Consider the following 6,000-nt stretch of genomic DNA (forward strand, 5'->3'; position numbering starts at 1 on the left):
CTTGAGCTGGAAGAAATACCCTTGGCCTGCCCTCCTCCCTGGAGGTGCAAGGGTCAAAGGTGAGAGCAGAGGGAAAATAGTCGAGGCCATCCTACTAAGAGCTCCCACACGCGCACCCGCGCACTCGCAGCCAGGCCCCAGGAAGCACCTGCCTGACTTCTACATCTGACGGCATCCAGAATTGAACCACAGGCCCCGCCCCCAAGCCCCGCCCCAAACGTGTTGCTTTGGCTGCCTCATCCTTCTCACTTGGTGGCAACTGACCTGCACTTGTCCAGGCCTGACGGGCCACAGCCCTTGTCTCTCTGTGCACGCTGCATGCTCAGTCCCTCGGGAAATCACGCCGGCTCCACCTCACACCCCACCCAGGACCCAGCCACCTGCCACCACCCTTGTGCCACGAGGCCCCCACACCAGGTCCCCTGCCTTTCCCTGTGCCCCCTGTAGTTCACTCTCAGAACAGGCCACTCTTCTGCTCCAAGTCCGTCAGTAGCTCCTCTCTGATGTGCTTCTAGAATGTACGTAAAAGGCAGAGAGGGGCCAGCGTTGTGGGGCGGCAGGGTATGCTGCTGCCTGTGACACTGGCATCCCACCAGTTCAAGTCCCGACTGCTCTGCTTCATAGCCAGCTCCCTGCTAATGGCCTGCGAAAGCAGCAGAAGATGGCCCACATGCTCGGGCCCCTGCACCCACGTGAGAGACCCGGATGGAGCTCCTTGCTCCTGGCTTCTGCCTGGCCATCGGGAGAGTGAACCAACAGATGGAAGATATTCTCTCTCTCTCTCTCAGGTTCAAGGGCTCGTTTTTCCATTTATTGTCCCTCTGCCCTGCTCACAGGAGGCCTTGGTGCCTGTCTGTGAGCCGCTAACGACGGGACCCTGCAGAGCCGATTCGAGCCGTGCACTCTGTGAGCGTTCCGTGCCAGTTCCACAAACGAGGCAGAATCTTTTGCTTCCCTCTCACAGCTGAGGACCCCGAAGCCCAGAACACTGTAGGCGACTTTCCCAAAGCCACACAGCCAGTGCCTGGCATGGCAGGATCGGAACCCAGGCCAGGCTGGCTGATTTCGGAACTCTTGCTTTTTTCCCAACTCTGTCCTGTGGACACTGCAGCTGTATTTAGCAAGGTTCACTCACTCACTCACTCACTCATTCACTCATTCATTCATTCAGTAAATGTTTCCCAAGCTCCTCCACGCCTCCCCCACTGGATCGCCAGGCCGTGGACTGCAGACTGAAGCCCCACACATGGACAGGTTATGGGCCTTGCCCTGGAGGAGCTCGGGTCCCTGGCCTAGGCGACAAACGTCTCCGTGGGCTTTGGGAACTCAGTGAGGGGGCCCCTCTCCCCAGCCCCTCGCCTGCTCCATCGGAACTGCACAGCCGCCCCCCCCCCCGCCTCCCCAGGTTAAATGAGGCCAGCTGGTGCACACCCTGCAGCATCCTCCACAGGTAAACAGGCCCCAGGGAGGGAGGCCGTGGGTGTGCACGAAGGCCCAGGGCCAAGCAGCCAGACCAACCCAGCTAGGGCAGGAAGAGCCGATGTGGACGAGGGGCGCTGCCCGCCTGGCACCCTCACCACTGCCAAATGCCCAAGACGCCAGGCCCAGGCTCTCCGGAGGCTGAGCGCAGCCCAGCGGCGGGCCCAGTCCTTGTTCTTCCACTCCCTTTCCTCACTGCCTGGCAACCCCAGCTCTGTCCCGCCCACTGCCTGCCCCAGGCCTTCCTCTCCTCTTTCTCCTCCTCCTCCCAAGGAAGAGGGGACACTCACAGGCCTGCATCCCCCAAAGTTCACTGAGAAGCTGGTGTAGGGGTTTGACTGCACACCCACGTCCAGAGCCGTGAACTTGGGTTGCTTCTCCGTCACGGACTCACTTAGTCCACACACTTTTATTTGCCAGACCTGGCAGGCACTGGAGGCAGCTGGAGAAGCCAGAGAGGCCCCCGTAACCACAGCACTGTCCTGACAGGCGAGGTCCGGGCTGTGACCTGGAGAAGTCCTGACTCCGCCCACCTGGCAGAGCTGAGAATACAATTTATTAGGCGCCTACTGTATGCCAGATATGCAGAGGCATGCATTGACCCCTGGTGTTAGTCCCTGCTTCTAAGTCCAGGTCTCCCTGGAAGCCAGGCGTGGGCAGGAGATGCTTCATTGAAGCTGCAGAGCTGGGGGAGTAGGGAGGACACTCCCATTGCAGAGAGAGGCAGACTGAGTCAGAGCTGAGAGCCGCAGCACCTGGGCATACACTGGTAGGGCAGGAAGAAGCCTTGTGAAACTTAGCCAGCAGCAGAACATCTACTGAAACGGTTACACAAAGAGGTTGCTAGGGGCCGTTGTGCTGGTGTGTGGGTCAAGCTGCTGCCTGTGATGCTGGCATCCCAATGAGCCAGGGTTCGAGTCCCAGCTGCTCCATTTCTGACCCAGCTCCCTGCTAATGTGCTTGGGAAAGCAGCAGAAGATGGCCCAAATGCCTGGGCCCCTGCACCCACATGGGAGACCCTGACAGAGCTCCTACTTCAGCTTGGCCCAGCCCCAGTCATTGTGGCCATCTGGGAAGTGAACCAGCGGACAGAAGATCTCTGTCTCTCCCTCTGTAACTCTGCCTTTCAAATAAACAAATCTTTTTTTTTTTTTTTTAAAGATACAACTGACATTAGACAATAAGCAGCAAATCAGCAGAGCAGTATATTTAAAAAGAGGTTGCTAAAAAGATATAGGAGTCAAACTTTTCAAAATACATAAGTTCACATAAATATATGTTTAAAACAGTGATGCTGGAAGACGACAAAATGTCGGTGATCTAAGCTGTAGATTGCAGATGTTTTTAAAAGGCTTTTTATTGGTAGAATATTGGACATGCCCCCAAAAAAACAGACAGAAGAGGACGGTGAGCCTCAGCCAGCAAATCCCGACCTGGAGCCTCCGTCCCCTGCCCCGGGAGCCTCCGTCCCCTGCCCCGGGAGCCTCCGTCCCCTGCCCCGGGAGCCTGCTCTGTGGAAGTGCACGCCGCATCGCCCTTCTTCCCTCGGTATTTCAGGCTGTACTTCCACAGATAAAGCCTTAAAAGCTACATAACCACAATACTGTTACAACAACTAAAAAGAGATACAAATATTCCTCAATATCAAGTGGGCCAGTGTTCAAACATGCGGTAATCTCATAAATGACATTAAATGTTTCCATCTTGCAGGGTTTTGTTTCTTCAAAGTCATGATAAAGATGAGGACCACTGTGCAATTAGTTACTGTGTCCTTTAGGTCTCTTATCTGTAGTTAACCTCCCATCTCTTTTTACTGCCTTTGCAAACTCATCATTTATTCCGCAATGCACCACTGTCTGAATTTTGCTGCTTGCATTCCTGATGTATAATGTAACAAGCTCTCTGTACCCTGTATTTCCTGTAAATTGATAGTTTAATCTAGAACTTGATCAGATTCAGATGAGAGGTTTTCTTTTTCTTAGGATTCATTCATTTAGGGGGGTGGAGGAAGGGAGTGAGGGAGGGTGTGGAGTATCATCATTTTCTTTCTTTCTTTTTCTTTTTTTTTTTTTTTTTAAGATTTATTCATTTGTTTGAAAGGCAGAGGCAAAGGCAGAGGGAGAAAGAGATCTTCCATCCGCTGTTTCACTCCCCAGATGGCCGCAAAGGCCAGAGCTGCACGGATCCAAAGCCAGGAGCCAGGAGCTTCTTCTGGGTCTCCCATGTGGGTGCAGGGGCCCAAGGACTTGGGCCATCTTCTGCTGCTTTCCCAAGCAATAGCAGAAAGCTGGATTGGAAGTGGAGCAGCCGGATCTTGAACCGGCACCCATTGGGGATGCCAGCACTGCAGGCAGCGGCTCTACCTGCTATGCCACAGTGCTGGGCCCCATCATGATATTCTTAGAATTGTATCTAGGGGCCGGCGCCGCGGCTCACTAGGCTAATCCTCCGCCTAGCGGCGCCGGCACACCGGGTTCTAGTCCCGGTTGGGGCACCGGATTCTGTCCCGGTTGCCCCTCTTCCAGGCCAGCCCTCTGCTGTGGCCAGGGAGTGCAGTGGAGGATGGCCCAGGTGCTTGGGCCCTGCACCCCATGGGAGACCAGGAAAAGCACCTGGCTCCTGGCTCCTGCCATCGGATCAGCGCGGTGCGCCGGCCGCATCGCGCTGGCCGCGGCGGCCATTGGAGGGTGAACCAACGGCAAAAGGAAGACCTTTCTCTCTGTCTCTCTCTCTCACTGTCCACTCTGCCTGTCAAAAAAAAAAAAAAAAAAAAAAAAAAAGAATTGTATCTAGGAGCTACATTGAATCTGTTATTTGTATTAATATCACACTAATAGGAGAGTTGATCAGAATTCTGTGGTAGTATTATCATGCACTTGCTGAGACCCTGAGAATCTAATGTAATAAATTCCTTTAAATAAAATATTTATTTGAAAGGGCAAGTTATGGGGGCAGGGTGGGCAGTGAGAGAGGGAGAGAGAGAGAGAGAGAGAAAGAGAGAGAGACATCTTCCATCTGCTGATTCACTCCCCAGTGGCCACAATGGCGAGGGCTGGGCCAGGCCAAACCAGAAGCCCAGAACTGGTCTCCCACATGAGTGGCAGTTAGCCAGAGGCTGGATCAAAACCAGGCACTCAGATAAGAGAGGAGGTGATCCAAACAGTGGCTTAGCCCACTCTGCCACAACCCCACCCCTCAAGATGTGAGTTTTCCTGTAGTTTTTTTTTTTTTTTTTTTTTAGCAAGACTGATGCTGGCCGGCACCGCAGCTCACTAGGCTAATCCTCCGCCTGTGGTGCCGGCATCCCGGGTTCTAGTCCCGGTCAGGGCACCGGATTCTGTCCCAGATGCCCCTCTTCCAGTCCAGCTTTCTGCTGTGGCCAGGGAGGGCAGTGGAGGATGGCCCAGGTCCTTGGGCCCTGCACCTGCATGGAAAACCAGGAGAAGCACCTGGCTCCTGGCTTTGGATTGGTGCAGTGTGCCAGCCGCAGCAGCCATTGAGGGGTGAACCAATGGAAAAGGAAGACCTTTCTCTCTGTCTCTCTCTCACTGTCCTCTCTGCCTGTCAAAAAAAAAAAAAAAAGAAAGAAAGAAAGAAAAAAAAAGAAAGAAAAGAAAAGAAAAGAAAAGGAAGAAAGACCAAGACTAATGCCCAGGGGGTGGTGTGTGATTCCACTAGGAGGCAAACGTTTGCACTGTCTGGTGGCGTTTTGTATGTGTGACATGCTTGTCAGGGCTGGGGTCCCTTTGTTCCCCGGGTGCTACCCAGTAACGACAATGCGTTCTGAGTGTCCTCTCTCCCACGGCCAGCTGGAGTCCCTCCAGGAAGAGAAGCCTCGCCTCCTACCTGCTGATCCTCTGAAGTGCAGAGCACAAGGCCAGGAGAATAACTTCTTCTTTCTCGTCCTCAGTCCCAGTCTTCGAAACACTGAGTGTCTCTCCAGCATCAGCAACGGTGACCATTTTTTAAAATCATTTTTAGAACCATTGTGAACTCATGCATTTAAACATTTGATGTATTTTAGTCTATTACAGTTCTTATTGATATTCAAATTATCCTCTTTGACCTCTGGAAATCTGTTCAACATGGCTCCTGAGTCCCTGCACACATCCAATGAGTCTTTCACACCTTTTTTTTTTTTTTAATTTATTTACTTGAAAGTCAGAGTTACACAGAGAGAGAAGGAGAGGCAGAGAAAGAGAGAGAGAGAGAGAGAGAGAGAGAGAGAGAGAGAGAGAGAAGTCTTCCATCTGCTGGTTCACTCCCCAGTTGGCCACAATGCCCGGAGCTGCATCAATCTGAAGCCAGGAGCCAGGAGCATCTTCCAGGTCTCCCATGCGGGTGCAGGGACCCAAGGACTTAGGCCACCTTCTACTGCTTTTCCGGGCCATAGCAGAGAGCTGGATTGGAAATAGAGCAGCAGGGACTTGAACTGGCACCCATATGGGATGCCGGCACTGCAGGCAGCGGCTTTACCCACTACGCCACAGTGCCAGCCCCTTTCACAACTTCTTTGCTACT

General features: G+C 53.2%; 1 long non-coding RNA gene across 2 annotated transcripts in view; it reads left to right on the forward strand.

Moving 5' to 3' along the window:
• The window catches only part of LOC127487676 (uncharacterized), a 30,734-nt gene extending 25,141 nt beyond the window's left edge, over positions 1 to 5,593 (forward strand). For both annotated transcript variants that reach the window (XR_007914725.2, XR_007914724.2), the window contains exon 3: positions 5,289 to 5,593. This is a non-coding gene — a long non-coding RNA (uncharacterized lncRNA). The remainder of the gene's footprint in view (positions 1 to 5,288) is intronic.
• The last annotated feature ends 407 nt before the right edge of the window (positions 5,594 to 6,000 follow it).

The sequence above is a fragment of the Oryctolagus cuniculus genome, chromosome 11 (assembly GCF_964237555.1).
Source record: "Oryctolagus cuniculus chromosome 11, mOryCun1.1, whole genome shotgun sequence".
Classification (NCBI taxonomy): domain Eukaryota; kingdom Metazoa; phylum Chordata; class Mammalia; order Lagomorpha; family Leporidae; genus Oryctolagus; species Oryctolagus cuniculus.